Source organism: Euprymna scolopes, chromosome 12 (genome assembly GCF_053919585.1).
Source record: "Euprymna scolopes isolate OS-2025 chromosome 12, ASM5391958v1, whole genome shotgun sequence".
In the NCBI taxonomy this organism is placed as follows: domain Eukaryota; kingdom Metazoa; phylum Mollusca; class Cephalopoda; order Sepiida; family Sepiolidae; genus Euprymna; species Euprymna scolopes.
The window spans coordinates 55,820,104-55,837,078 of record NC_136493.1 but is presented as its reverse complement, the minus strand read 5'-3'; the positions used below and the strand labels follow the sequence as shown (position 1 = coordinate 55,837,078).

Here is a 16,975-nt window from a genome sequence, read left to right as displayed (position 1 = left end):
GTGTCCACTAACGTCCAGCTAATTGTTCCAGTGTCCACTGACCCCCAACAACCGATTCTAGTGCCCACTGTTGTCCAACTACCTGTTCTATCGTCCACTGACATCCAACTACCGGTACCAGTGTCCACTGACGTCCAGCTACTTCTTCCAGTGTCCACTGACGTTGAACTACCTGTTCCAGTGATCACCGATGTCTAACTATCCGTTCCAGTGCTCACGACGTCTAACTACCCGTTCCAATGCTTTTTGACGTACAGCCACCTGTCTCTACTGACGCCCAACTACCCGTTCTAGTATCTGCTTATGTTCAAGTACATGTTCCTATGACTACTGACGTCCAGTGACTTGTTCCAGTGTCCACTGATGTCTAACTACCTGTTCTAGTGTCCACTGACGTCCAATTACCCGTTACATTTTCTACTGAAGCGAAACTATATTTTCGAGTGACCACTGACATCTAACAATCCATTCCATCGCCCACTGACGTCCGGCTACTTCAATGTCCACTAACGCCTAATTACTTGTTCCAGTCTCCACTGACGTCCAACTACTCGTTACATTGTCTACTGACATCAAACTATATGCTCAAATAACCACTGACGTCCAATGACTCGTTACATTGTCCACTGACGTTCAGCTACATTTTTCAGTATCCACTGACGCCCCACTACCACTTCTAGTTTCCACTGACGCCCAACTATATGTTCCAGTGCCCACTGATGACCAAATACCCGTTCCAATGTCCACTGACGTCCAACTACTGGTCCCAGCGCCCACTGACGTCTAACTATAAGTTTCAGTACTTACTGGCCTCCAACTACACATTCCATTGTCTACTGACCTCCAACTACCCGTTCCAGTGTCCAGTGACATCCACCTTTATGTTCCAATGTTTACTGACAATGAAGTACCCGTTCAAGTACCCACTGAAGTCCAGTTACTTGTTCCAGTGTCCACTGACGTCCAACTACCTGTTCCAGTGTATACGTACTATGACTTGTTCCAGTGCCTACTGGTGTCCAACCACATGTTCTAGTCATCACTAATGTCCAGCTATTTGTTCCAGTTCTTACTTATGTCTAACTACCTGTTACAGCGTCTACTGACGTCTAACGACCCGTCCCAGTGACATCCAGCTACTTGTTCCAGTGTTCAGCGACGTCCATCTACCCGTTTAATTGTCCACCAAGCGTAGAGCTGAATGCAATTTGGACACCTCTAATAAAGAGAGAAAACCTTGAATAACAACATAGGTTTAACATTAACAAAAACCAACTAAGGATTGTCCTAGTGACATATGGCCGAGTGGTTCTAGACGTTGTGTCAAAGTTTACAGTTACCCAAAGGTGCTGAGTTCAATCCTGAATGAAGGCAGTGAAAAGTAACATTCGAACAGAGAATCAGCAACTATGTCCCAGAGCCTAGCTGGAGTCCGAACACGGTACCCCCGCAATAATAATAATAAAGGGGTTGGGTTCGAGACTCCTAACAAACTGTTCCCCAGTTCGATACAAAACACCTGATGAAGGCCGGAGGGCAAAACGGCCGAAACGTTGTGACTATAACAACCAAGATGAGGAAGTTAGTCCGACAATCTCAATATATATATATATATATATATATATATATATATATATATATATATATATATATATGAGTCGTGACTTCAAAAGTAAAAAAAAAAAAAAATCAGCCAGAATCGAAACCACATCATTCAAAGCTGGTGACGTTATCATTGTACCAACGTGACACGCATATAAAATTATCAAAAATTAAAAATAAACTAATGTATAACGATTTTTTTAATTTTGACCCATTTTTGGCCCCTTAAAAACTATTTTAACCAGCTAAAGACCCATAAAAAATGGTCCGTAAAAATTTCAATCATTTGATTGCGACTTTTAGTTTCGGAGGAGATAGAGTGAGAGACAGACAGACATATTTTTTTTTTTTTATGTATTAGATTATACTAAAGTTATGGTTTATTTCGTTAAGGCTTTTTTCTATATATTTTAATCACACAATAGACATGCCAAAATATTTCTTAATTTTGGGATTGAGTTATGCTTAAAATATGCCCATTTTAATTGTAGCTATAATTTGCAAATAACTCATCGAATGACACATCCCTTACTAACTTTCTATCACTTTCACCCTCTCTCAATGTACGCTGTATGATTCTTCATTCTTATTCTATATACATCGTCTATTTCTCTTACTTCCATCACTCATTCTTTCCCTATTTCCCATTTGTCTGTGTTTGTTAACAATCGAAAGTATTAAAGAAGGGAAAGAATAAAGCTATTGAAATAGTCTATTAGGGAAATCAGGAATATTATCATAGGTAGTAATATTTAATCCAGAGAGAGAGAGAGAGAGAGAGAGAGAGAGAGAGAGAGAGAGAGAGAGAGAGAGAGAGAGAGGGGGTAATTTGGTATTTTGCCTTTTTATTTTTCATGTTTAACTGGCTTTACAAACTCACTTTCTCCAATTCAAAAAATTTTGAGGACTTCTAAACCCTGGGACCAATATCGATCTGAATGTTCCGGATTACGATTCACGGAAGAAATTAGAAGTAGTTTACGATTTGAAAGCTTCAAAAAGAAAGAAGAAAAACGTTGAAAAACTTTCTAAAGACAATTAATTCATTTAATGATTTGAAGAAAATTATTAAATCCATTCTTAATACAGATGAGGGATAGGTCATTTTTTTATGGAAATCTCTCCACACAAGGAATGAAGCCATTTGATATAAGAAGCTGAAAATACCTCTTCAAGGTCAAAAAGTAGCAACGATAAGTCTTATATGGATAAATTCTGATGTAAGAAACAGCAATTCTTCCTCCTCGCTTAGGGAATGTGAGGTCTAAAGGACAAAATAAAGAAAGCGATACTTATGAGGTTGCTGAATTGACTCCCAACCTTAAATCAAGGACCAAATTAAAAAGTTATTTGACTTAATGTTGGTACTAATGGACTGTTTGGCAACGGCTTGGACATTTCTGGTCTGTTCCATGAATTGTAATTGGAAACATTCAAGCTGATATCAATTCCCAACAATAGAAAAACCAACAATTTGATCTGAGCTCAATAGATGACCTGACGGTTTATATTTTATTTCAAGCTTATTTATATATCCTAAAAATGCAGGATTAGATAATTAAACACCACCAGTATATTTGCTTTTATATACCTCCACTCTAATATGAAAGTCACTTTGTGTGTGTGTGTGTGTGTGTGTTCCTTCCTCATAGGTTCCGAAACGGCTGAACCTATTTTTGCAAATTTCACACAAAGCTAATGTGATATTGTAAACAAACACAGACGGAATTTGGTGAAAGAAATTATAATTATTATTTGCAAATTAGTCCACCGAGCAAACTATTCCTAGTAATCTATCTATCTATCTATCTATCTATATATCTATAAAAACAGAGATGTGTGTGCCACAGACGATTTCTGATTGGTTAATCCAATAATTACATCTCCTAAAAAACTATGGTTCGTAGGCTCTTAACTTTACCATAAAATATTATGGCTTTATTTATTGTCCATCTTGGAAGGGTTTAATTTTTTCCTAACTTGCGATTTACAAATTACAAAAATACGAAACTTACAATCTAACAATCGAACCTCCGACATCACGGCCGCCATTATGAAACTAAACTAAAAAAAAAAAAAAAACGCGCGTTCACTCGTGGTCTTTTCATTTCGGGTTTGGGTACTTGTGCAGTTTTCCATTGACATTAAAAAATGGAAATATTTTTTAAAAAAATATATTGTACGTACTCGTCATGGGATAAAGTTTTCCTACAGAAAAAAATCACGTAATTTCATCAAGTAGTTATTTTTTTATAGCGAAAAAAGAAAAAAATCAACGCTACAAGCGAGTCATTATTAATCCAGCCATCTTGATTCTTATCCAAACAGAAAGTTCAAGTAGGGGGATTTCCCTTTTTTTTTTTGATAGCGAGGCCAAATTTCGCGAATTTGGCCCTTTTTTTTTTTAAAGCAGTTTGGCCTTCAAAATTTCTGTTTGGCCTTTTTCTTCACCGATGAAATAAAAAAAGCAAATAAAAACAACGCAATAAAACTTTTAAAAATACGGCACACTTCTGTTGTTCTTGTTTGTTTTTTTTTGTAATTTTCCTTATTTTTTTTATTTTTTCAAGATAATACTATTAAATGGACACTATTATGCCAAATTAGCCCCCCCCCAAAAAAAAAATGCACAAAAATTCGAGATTTAAGGTTTTGACGAGATAATTTAGCGAATTGTCCGGACTATTGCGAGAGAACCATCCATTAGTTTTTCCTGAAATTTTGCCACAAATTGTATTTCAATACATAGATGTGCATAGTAACAACATTCTTTTGCCGAAAATTCCCGTTGCGTCCCCAGATTTCATCGAGGAAGAAAAAGGCCAAACAGAAATTTTGAAGGCCAAACTGCTTTAAAAAAAGGCCAAATTCGCGAAATTTGGCCTCGCTATCAAAAAAAAAAAAAGGGAAATCCCCCTACTTGAACTCTCTGTTTGGTTAAGAATCTAGATGGCTGAATTAATAATTACTCGCTTATAAGACTATCAATACACACAAAAAAATATAGATTTATTTTTGGGTAAAGTTCCCCCGGGTTTTCCTTTCACTTGAGTAAATAATGGTCTTTTGTTATATATATGGCGTACTATTATCCTTATATATATGATGTTTATGTTTATATATATATATATATATATATATATATATATATATATATATATATATATATATATATATATATATAAGTGATAGTGTCTGTGTGTGTCTGTGCGTCTGTGTGCATTTCCCTACGCTAAAACTCTGTCAATTTTAAGCCTAGAGATTCGAAATTTGATATACAGGGTACTGAGATTTGGGAAAATGGATGTGATAGGTTTTCGACAGAAATTTGGCGATTAAGTGGTCAATATTCAACGATTTGACCTTTGAGAACTCTACCAAACTCCTCCTACAATTTTGGGTCTAAACACGTGATATTTTAGATATAGATTCCTTGGACATGGATCTAACTTATTAACTTTACTTGATCCCTAAACAATAAATGTTAAGAGGTCATAATAGGGGTCACAGTTTTAAAAAAATTGACCTTTTTTTTTTCTCAGCATTAACCTCAAAACACCTGGGCAACGCCGGGCACCGATTGCTAGTACATAATAATCAATAGAGAATTGATTCTATAATAATACATAAGCAATCTGCATAAATTAAAATATCATGTTTAAGCGTATTGTACAAAAAGGCAGCGCCGGGCATCCAGCTAGTCAACAATAAATTTTGGATGATTTGAAAATTATTCATCTTATGATGAAGATTGTATTCATTTTGAACTTCACCTCAGAATATACCCAGAAAAAAACAACAACAAAGAAAGGACAGATATAATAGAGAGGGTTATATATAGACTGTTAGAATTTTTATGGCGATTATGATGATTAGCAAAGTAGTACAAAAAGGTTTATGCACACATTAACAGTAGAAACTGAAAATAGGGAAAAGTTGTTAATGAAATTGGATTTAGTGGTCAGTGTCAAGGTTGTAGGAAAATAAGGGGGAAGGACACCGATGGGTTACTCGAGTTTGGCGGAGAGATCTAGACTACTTAACAAAGGAGATAGATGTTCTCATGGTGGACAGGATTTTACGTGGTTGAATATAAAGGAATTCTTTCTTAGATTCGGAAGCTACCATACATAAAGACCATCACAAATCAAGCCTTTTTATTGTATGTTCTTTTATGTGTTCAAATCTATTTTACGTGTTTCAATTTTTAAATGAAATATGGATCTTGTATTTGAGTGCATTTTCTCCTTATTTTGTGTGCCTTTAGCATTGAGTTTAGAATGTGTCTTTCCTTACAGAGTGGCGAAGGTAATGAAAAGAAATACTAACAAGGTGATTGAAGAAGATAAATATTCATCAAAATCTGAAATTGCATATCATGTATCTGTTCAGGGCAACCTTTCTATGGAGACAACGAGACGCCCTGTTGTTACACATACTGTTTGCTCCTCTCCGTGGACAATGTGGTTCTGCTGATGGCACTTCTTAAAAATCCATACCTTCATTTGGCCCTGTATCTCCTTTCCTCTTCTTGCTAACTTCTGAACGAAGGGGAGATAATCTATATATTTTCTATAATTTTTCAAAAACTAATGAGACTGAGAATATATTAATCAAATACAATTGAATTAAATGTTCATTTTTTTCTTGATACTGTGAAAAGATCACCAAATTAGATCACCAGATTTATTTATCATGATCTAATTGAGAACTTATTTAATTTTGGGATATCTAGATCAAATATCAATGTCGAGATTCAAAATTTTGATGGATTTTCAACTTAAATTGTCAGGCGAATGTATGCAGTTTCACAGCTGACTTACAATCTTGCTTTATATGGGAAAACATAAACACAATAAAAGAAAAATAGATAAGACTGGATTGAAAATTGCATTGTTATGATGACTGAACCATTCATGACCTGAAACATTCATGACCTGAAACATTCATGACCTGAAAGTTTCATCTCTCTGTTGCAGATATTGATGGTGTAAGGCTCTAAGAAAGCAATCCCTGTTATGAACGTGCATCAGAAGCAGAGATGCGTCATTGAATTTCTTTATGCAGAAACGATTGGACCGATGAACATTCACCGGCGCCTGTTAAACGTTTATGAAGCCGATGCCATTAATTTTTGTACAATTAGGAGATTGGGTTCGTCAATTTTAAAGTGGCAACAGAGATGTAAGTGACAAAATATAGTCCAGACTTTTACGTCCGAGGTATCGTTCATCACTGGCAAAAAAAAAAAAAAAAAAAAAAAAAACATTGAGTATGATGGTGACTATGTAGAAAAATAAATTCTGGAGCACAAAAAGTTGGTCGTTTTTAATGGCACCACTCCCGTCTTTATAGCTCTTGGACGTTTTAGTTTTTGAGTTGAAAAATAGGTGACCCAACTTTTGGAACGACCCTTGTATTAAATTATTGTTAACATATTTTATCAGTAATAATTTTATTATTATTATTATTATTATTATTATTATTATTATTATTATAATAATAATAATAATAATAATAATAATAATAATAATAATAATAATAATCATTATTATTATTATTATTATTATTATTATTATTATTATTACATGTTTATTTATTCATTTATTTTAGTTATGTGCGTTCAAAGTCTACTGTAGAGGAAATACGCTATTTGAACTAAGATGAGGGTTAGTTAGAGTTACTTCCCTTGAGGAGGGAGCTATTAGTTTTGATTTATTTCTTTAAATCGATTATTTTTTCCTCCTTCTTTTACACATTGCTGTTTAAAATTCGTTTTTGTGTTTATATTATTTAATTATCTTACATGGACGGGGCCCAGTCCTGCATCCTGTTATCATACACAACCAGTTTAAGCACATATGCACACATATAAATTTATTAGTAGCATTTGTTGAATACTATTTGCAGTTCATTAGTTATTTGATGTGCACTTATTGAGTCTGTCGTATGTGATTATACAAAAAAAAAATGCAATTGAGCTCTGCTCTTTTGTTTAACTCTAGGTTTGATTTTTTATCACTAGTGATTCCTTAACTCTGAGGTCCCTTGCTCCCTTTGTCAAAGCTTGTTTGACTCATTGGTCTAGTGGTCTTCACTAGTCCACTGTTTTGATACTTTATTATAATATATTCCAGTAATTTTTTTCCAAGAACTACATCCACGTGGAACTCTTTTCTTGCTGGCTGTTTTTCTCCTACTTTTCAAGACTAAGGTCAATAGGTATACTATGTATTTGCGATAATCATCTTTTAATCCTTTTACTTCCTTACATCAAGTGGCTTCATACATTGTCTGAAGCGATTTCCATAAAAAATCGTCTACACTTTATCCAAGCTATGGTCCACCCCGCTACAGACACAAGATATGCAATATATATGAAGAAAACAGTATCGGTTGAAATGTAGTCACTATACAAACATCAATAGTCCTAACAAACAACATGAATCATATCTTTTTACAAGTACAAATATAATTTGATCAATAATAATAATAATAATAATAATAATAATAATAATAATAATGAATAACAAAATAAAACAGATAATAAATAAATGAATAAAAATAAAATAAAAATATATAAATTAATAATAAAAAAGCCATTAGTGTCGGTTGATACCATAGAAAATAGCTGTGAATGGTCTAATAGGATGAAGAGGGAGAGCACTAATCAGACCTCCACTGAAAGAGTGCAAATAGGACTGGGATCTTGGGAAGGTTTATTGCTATCCAAATCCCAATGAAAAATAATGGCAAGCGACTGTTGTGATAATTTGAATTCATTTGCAAAAGTTATCAAAAGAGGTGGAGAATACTGGAAATCTTGGGAGACTTGTTGTCATCCAGACTCCAGGGAGCACCATCAGTTGTTGTCAGTGAGTAATCTCTGATGCTGAGCTGTGTGAGAACTCCTAGTGAGTACAATTTTTTTTATCTATTTGTTCCTATTATCTTTTGTTTCTTTAAAGTGAAAAAAGAAAAGAAAAAAGTTCATCGATCTTTCATCAATTCATTGTCCTTCAGAAGATCTGATTATTTATCAGTGTGTTTTGTTTTATGTGATTGCAACTAAATGTTCACATAACCTACTTTGGTGAGACAATACTTCAGTTCACAAATGCACACACACATACATGCTGACATGCTGATACTTTCAGCTTAGATAAATCATTTTTCTTATTTTGAGCTTTCTCACATATCTTTGACTAGTTGTCACCATTGTTCACGCCTATCCGTAATCTTCTTTTATTTTTCACTAGTTAATCTTTTGTCATTTCTTGCACAAGTCAAGCTGATCAACCTCATCTCTTTTCCCAGTGTTGTTTCCCAAAGCTGCATCTGCTGTGCCAGCTTTTCCTTTCTCTTCCACATGTGCTAAGTTTTCTTACTTTAAATACTGTTGCTATGCTTCTTAGTTTACCATATAATTCCTTGTTGTTAATTTATCTTTTGAAGTATAACCAAAGTTCACTTTCAACATTTGAGTGTAAGTCCCACCTAACCTGCTTCTAATGACGCTTGTAAGTGTCCAGACAACTTACAAAAAACACTTTTTATTGTCGATTTTGGAAACCGGATTTTAAGCTTCCGCTTTAGGTTTGGTTTTCAAATCTTATCCAACTTATTCATTGACTTCTAAGTTAAGTCAATTCGAACATCTTTTTTACTGTTTGCAATCGATAAATGAAGATACTTGAAGTGATTCGCTTGTTTTACATTAGTAAAAATGATTATTTAAAAATAATCACTTTTACCAGTGTTAAATATTGATTAGACGTGTTCCAAACACACAAATGTCGAATTTCCTAAAAGAAGTCGACTAAAGTGGGGACTAATTTTAAGGAACTGACTATCGGATTTTCCCACTTAATTATTACAAAATCTGCGGGAATTTAGATATGCGGCATAAAATGTTCCTAGCTTGTATAAACTACTCTCTTTCTATGTACTTTTAGCTTGTTATTTCCTTTTCATAACTCCCTTTCTTTTAAAAAATTTTTCTCTTAACACTTTATTCTAGCTGGAGATGGAGCATCCTACCGGATGGCAGACATTCACCTGCTATCTCATATTTTCCAACGAGGAGATATTTTTAAAGATTTTAAACGTCCATTTTAAGTGTAATTGCTTTTGCATTTCGTTCACCGGGTATATTTGGTAGATAGTTTTTGAAATTCCATTCCTTCCATCTATTTGGACTTTGCAACACCTACAGCTACGAATCTGGAAAACATCGCTATTAAACCTAACATAGTGATATGGGATAGGAAAAAGAAAAAAAAAGCAACCTTAGTAGCAGTTTGTGTTCCCAATGATGCTGGGTCAAACAGACCTGAGGGTAAAGAAAACGGAATACAAAGGTCTTATATAAGACATGAAGAGAAGCTGGAATTTAAGGAAGATCTCTATCATTCTGGCAATTATAGAAGCAACAAGACTAATGAAAAAATTTTTTTTCCAAAACCACCTGGCAAATATACCGAAGGACAAGAAAGATACAAACAATTGCACTTAAATGAACCTTGCAATTTAAATCTATGAGATAATAGGTGAATATCTGGCATCCAGTATTATGCCCATCTCCAGTTATAACAAAATGATAAGAAAATAAAAAAACACAGGAAACAAGCATAGACATACACTCTTCTTGTGTCTTCTTTTATGCTACAGACCTTCTGACCCAAGTCATAACACTATTCAACAGAAATGTATGAGAATGGTATTTGTGTATTTACAAAAAGTGGGGTTAATGTACTTTACAATTGCAAGGTTTCTGATCGGATTAGATTTGTTGAACATAGCCGAGAACTAATAAGGCAATATATGTTTTAGCGACAAACTCACTTTTGAGTTATCTAGCTCCGTTAACGTGTATCTATTATCAGTATATTTATGGAGAGTAGAAAGTGCATCTTGGATTTACTGTCGGCAACTACGTAACTCTCACTTCCTTTTAGTTTATCCTTTAGCCCTCACACTACATGTACGATGTTTCTGACGAAAAGGGAAGAATTACTCTTTTCTGGGTCAGAATCTATCCAGCTAATACTTATCGTTGGCAAGTTTTTGACCTTGAAGTTGTATCTTTTTTAACTTACATGAACTGCCGGAAGATGCAGACTTCAGTATAGGCCGTAAACTGCAACAATACTAAAACATCGTAAAAGTAATATAATAAACGAGCCGGGGAGCAGACCGAAACGTAATACTCAGAATATATCAGTCACACACTAGATTCAAACTTGACTATGGATGAATTATCTTCAGTTCCACATACAAATCCCACGTAAATAAACTACAAATTATAAAAACTATTGGGCTGAAGTTAATCTTAGGGATCCTCCATACGTCATCCATGCAAAATTTATACATAAAACCAACGAACCGACTTTAATTTGAGCAAAACTATCTTTATGCTATGCATTGAAACGTCAATTCAGCTCAAACAATCCAGCATATATATATATATATATATATATATATATATATATATATATATATATATATATATATATATATATACATACTAGCAAAAGTACCCGTCGTTGACTGGGTTCAAAAACAGCCTACAGAAAATGGACTCTGATTTATGAAAGTATGATAGGTTATGAAAATGAAGGGTTGTAAAGAGATAGTTTCGAATTTGGGGGTATCAAAACCAAAGCAAAATATGATGAAAATAAAAATATAATAGATAAACCCCATAATTTATTATACCATACCTGTTCACACTGAAACACTTATCACAATATTCTGTGGATCTCTATTAAAAAACCTTGTTAAACTTTGTGACATATTTCCATTCTATGGAAGTCAGGTGCGAACGAACACCCCATAAATTTATTATACCATATTTCTTCAAACTGAAACATAATTATCAAAGTATACTTACGCAGATAGATATGAAAAGTCTTTATTAAAGTTTGTGCCTATTTCCATTCTATGGAGGCCAGGCGCGAACACATACCCCAAAATTTTATTATACAATCCCTATTTAAGTTAAAACATCTTATCAAAGTATTCTTAGGTACATCTATATCAAAAACACCTGTAAACGTTTTTTTTTTTAATTTTTTAAATTTTTTATTTTCATACTTTGTGGACAAGGCGCGAACGCAGACCCCACAAGTTTAATGAACCACCGTTCTGCCAGACCAAACATACCCATTCCTGTGTCTCGATACATCTTCTCTCATATGTAATCATTTTTTTTATAATAGTCAACCATATAGGAGCCTATTCGTGATCACACACACACACACACACACACACATTCAGCTTTATATTATAGATATATATACATATATATACATACATATATATACCCCCAAATTCGAAGCTATCTCTTTACAATATACACCCATGCTAGTATATCTATAAAAGTGAACGTGTCTGTGTGTCTTTCTGTGTGTCTGTCTGTGTATATTTCCTACACAATAACTCTGTCAACTTTTAGTCTGCAGACTCGAAATTTGATATACAGGGTACTGAGATTTGGGAAAATCTATGTGATAGGTTTTTGGCCAGAAATTTGGCTGTTAATGGGTCAAAGTTTAACGATTTGACCTTTGAGAACTCTACCAAACTCCTCCGATAATTTGGGTTCTAAACACTTGAAATTTAAGATATAGGTTCGTTGGACATGGATCTAACTTAATAACTTGACTTGAACCCAAAACAATAAATTTTAAGGGGTCATAATAGGGGTCAAGTTAAAAAAATTGACGTTTTTTTTTGTTTTTTTTTTGCTCAGCATACACCCCCAAACAACCGGGCAACGCCGGCCACCCATGCTAGTATATATATATATATATATATATATATATATATATATATATATATATATATATAAAAACATATCGACCTCAATATACCAATTTCTATAGTAATACAGCTATTCTTCATTTATATTCTACATCAAAGAAGCTCTGACATAAATAAAGACTTTCATAATATAACATCATTCACAATAAGCAAGATATATTCGTGGTAATTCCTTAAGCCACACTTAGATCCAACCATGACACAACAAAAAAGAAAATATAGTCAACAATATCATTAGCCAAAAAGAAATTTATAGAGTTAAATGAGAAATGCAATGATCACACAACTCTTTGTGCAGATGAATTACAAATCTGGATGGAATAAGGGCAGTAATCACGAACATAAATTACCCCCCCCCCCCGTCAATACCTCCATTTGCACATCTGAATTACACGTGATGAAAATAATATTAGTAATTATCAAGGGGTTGAGGAATTGAAAAAAATAAAATTCATAATCTTGTCAGATTCGTTGTTTAGCCTGACAGGGACGGGCCCTTGTAGAGTGATAGCCCTGACTTTGCTTTTCATCCGTACAGGCAGGAAATAGCAAACCTTAAATACTTGCAAAAAAAAAAAAAAAAAAAAAAAATGAAAAAAAAGAAGAAACTAAAATGATAATAACAACTCTTGGGCTTTCATATACAGAACATAAAAATCATACGATGCGGTGCACGAACAGAAAATGGCAAATATTATGAGTATGTTTCCAAATAACAAATTATATGAACATCTACTAACAGTTGGAGGAGAAAACGTAGAACCTATAGATAGTTAAAGAGAAGACAGAGTTTTAAGCAGTCAGGATCAGACATATATTTATCACATATATTCTTACTCAAAGCAGAACCTTCATCTTAGTGTACTTTCTGCGATCAGCTACTCACAGTAATAGACTGTAAGAAAAAAAAAGCAAGAGCTGCTCAACGTGCTCTATTCAGTCTTGATAGTAAACCTAGTAGGCGATGTCCTTTTCTCTTCCCTGCAATATCTTTCCCACAGAAGATACTTTGCAAGCCTGTCTCTGCTCTATCATTTCATGGTAAGTGCTTGACTGAACTTCAATCTGTGGTTCTCCCTTGCCAAACTTTCACAAAAAACACTTGACTAACTTCAACCACTATATACGATTTCCCCCACTCTCTAACTGTATCTAAATCTGAACACAGATTCCATGAACAAAGCTTCTTTCCTAGAACTGCCCGTCCGTGGAACACTGTTACACTGGTTTGCTTCCCGGTTGAATACAACATGGTAGCCTTCAAATCCAATGTAAACAAGTTTTTGTTGAGCCGTTCCCATAAACAATCAAATTCTACCTAATTTACACCATTCATGATACCAACTCACATTCGTTAATCCTTATCCTCGAGTGGCCTCTGGGCCTTGATAAGTGGTGACTCTAATTAAAAAATATAAGAATATGTGCAAGTGTACTATCATGAACCAAAGCTTGCTGTGCTATTCAATTATGTGCCTACCACTCAAATAAAAGACTATCTGAAAAAATCAGTTCTAGTTCCTATAGGTTAAACCAAGATACAATTAAATGTGTTTCTTAAGTATACTTACCTACAAAGAACAGCTTCAAAGATTAAATCTGTCTTCACTTGAGCAGTGAAGGATCTGAGGAAACCTAATTCTAACATAAACAATCATTAACGGGAATTTTAAATCTACCTTTAGAGGAGTTTTTTTTTTTTAATCCTAACACTTAGACACAGGAAATCTTACTTATTGTCTAATGTCTATGGATCAAATGTAATGAAAATCTTAAAGATTTCAATTTTCGAATAGAAAGTTGTGCCTATGTTATGTCTACTAAAACACTTTTTGACACATTAGAAGATAAGTCGTAGTTCAAAGCAGATTGAGATAAGCTGACGTGAACCGACAGCAATGGACTACGCAGATTGTGACCTTAGCGTCCAGGGTGTCGTTTTCCGTGATGGTGTCATACATGCATTCAGAACTCAACTGATATACACGGAATGTGTTGGAGTTTGTACTTTGAGCTGTTTGATTTTGTTGGCTTATAAACCCTGCCCTCCTCTCCACTCTCGGCAGCCCGCAATGTAGGAGATGCTGTCACGGCTAGAAGAAAAGATGAAATAAAAAAAAAAAAGTCAAAGTCGGCGTTTGTTGTTAAGTTTCTGTGGTTTTATAATATTTCTACGCACAAGTTTTAAAACAAAATTTTTCAACACAACTGTATGGAACAATATGTAGATCTATTTAGTGCATGCTGCTTTCTGCAGGAATCAGAAAGTGTTTTCTTTTATTTTCATAAACTGACCGTGATAATGGTACGCATCTACTGTATAATTTGTATTATTTCCAACGTGACCAGCGTAAGTGTAATGGCATCAGATTCTATTTAGCGTAGAACTCAGACTAACGTTTTATTTATTTATTTATTTATTTAATTTCGCCTTTTACTCATATAATATATGCTTATGCTAGGAATAAGTATACAAAAATAAAACAAAACAAAGCAGAAAACAAAAACAAAAACAAACAAAAATATATTTAAAAAAAGCATTGCTTCCAGTCTGTTCATTTTTATTAGACTTAGAGAATTTACTACTTCTAAATATTGAAAAGTAATTTTCAGCAAGTGAATTGTATCCGACTAAGGAATAGAAAAAAGAAAGTAGCGAACTACTAAGCAGAATAATGTTATTGTTTAACAGAAAGATGCGAGTTTTGCGTGCATGTTGGTTGCCTGAGTAACCAAAGTGAAAGGAAACGGAACTGAAATGGCCAACCCATTTCGTAGGCACCAACAGAAAAAGGAAAGAAGTGATATAGCTATTCATTTCATCACAAGTTACTGTCGACAAACAAAATAATACCCGTAAGAAAAAATGTAGACGAACTATTTAATTTTCTGAGACCTTTAAACACCGAAAAGGGTATTTTTAAACACTTAATTAGTGTTAGGCCGGCACAGTGTGATCACCAGGGCTATGACAGCAACATATTCTTTTCATTGTTTGACTCTCGAGTGTGTATCCGTTGATATCTTATATGCTTTTATATATGATGTGGTTCTCGGTTGATTAACTGTGTCGGATATATACTAGAGAGTCAAAACAATGAAAAGAATATTCTGTTGTCATAGCCATATGATCACTAGGGCTGTGACAACCGAATATTCTTTTCATTCTTTTGACTCTCAGGTATATATCCGACACAGTTAGACACACTTAATCAACCGATAGCCACATCCGTCTATATAAAAATATATAAGATATCAACGGATATATACTCAAGAGTCAAAACAATGAAAAAAATATACTGTAGTATGTATGCCTTAGTGATCACTTATCTTTTCAAAAAACATTATACATATTTTTAGTGTTCAGCTTGGGTACCTAACGGAAATAGATTGCTGATTGTTTAACTGGACTACGTAGTGTCGAATAGATATGGAATAAGATTAGCTACAGATAGAATTCTCGCGAATTAAGAAGTCTGAAACCCACCTCAGCTTCATGCGTAGATAGTGCAGATGGAAGCAATTCATAGTTAATAGAAATAGTCAAACCTTATTAGTTAAATTGGTAATCTTTATATGTGTGTATGTGTGCGTAAATTATTTTTTTCAGTTATCATAGTGCGCATATCTGCACAGTACATTTTATATGTTTTCATTCGGGTCATCAGATTATCAAAGAAATCGCCAATGATAATCAAAGCAGGTGCTCTTTTTCTCTTAGACCATGTGATAAAAGAATTACAGATATCACAGTTATTACTTGTTATATAAAACCTCTAAATTAAAATAAACATTGACTGAATCAGATCTGCAAAGTTAGACATAAATTTCGGATCGAGCAGATACGATAGGAGAGCAGGCACTTCAATACGAACTTGCCAGTTTTGCAGTAAAACGCAGGTAGGTGGCAAACGGTGGAATCAATAGAATGGATTCTTTTATCCCAGAAAATGTAAAACATAAAATGTAGATTTGTCTTTTTTCCTGCTTATAAATAGATAACTTAATATGCATTTTTTAATAGGTTTTAAATAACACTCCAAATATATAAGTCAGTTGCGCACGTTCTATTTTCATCCAGTTTTCAGCACAACAGAATGTTTTTAAATGCTAAGTATTTTACGGTTCGACTTCTTGTAGACTTCAGGAGGGTTCCAGTATTATGAACCATCTCTGGTTTAAGTTAATATATATAAAATTTAACACATCAGATTTTCGAAATTAGTCCTAAATAGCATTGCATCTGATAAATCGTTATTTAATTATGACTAGTTTTATTGATTTGAAAAATATTAAACTGACAATTTTAGGGTAATAAGACAAAAATATTTATTTTTTTTTAAAATTAAATTACTAAAAAATTAAATAAATAAACAAATAAGAGATATTCGTTTTATTTATTAAAAGAATATTTAACTGACAATGACAGTTATTAAGAAATAGACATTTTTTCTTAATAGTCTTAAACCTGCCAGACGTTTCTGTTTTTAAAAGGATCATCATCATCATCATCATCATCATCATCATCATCATCATCATCATCATCATC

At 33.7% G+C, this 16,975-nt stretch overlaps 1 protein-coding gene across 4 annotated transcripts in view; it reads left to right on the top strand.

The window, feature by feature from the left end:
* LOC145291293 (carotenoid-cleaving dioxygenase, mitochondrial-like) overlaps positions 1-16,975 on the top strand; it is a 47,618-nt gene that overhangs the window by 12,754 nt on the left and 17,889 nt on the right. Inside the window, exon 1 of one of the 4 annotated variants that reach the window (XM_080136967.1) lies at positions 14,710-14,731. The exons of 2 other annotated variants lie outside the window; for them this stretch is intronic. The gene's annotated coding sequence lies outside the window, so the exon portion shown is untranslated. Of the gene's footprint in view, positions 1-14,709; positions 14,732-16,182; positions 16,327-16,975 lie in introns of those variants that run through there. One more of the 4 variants, XM_080136963.1, reaches the window with a different exon arrangement.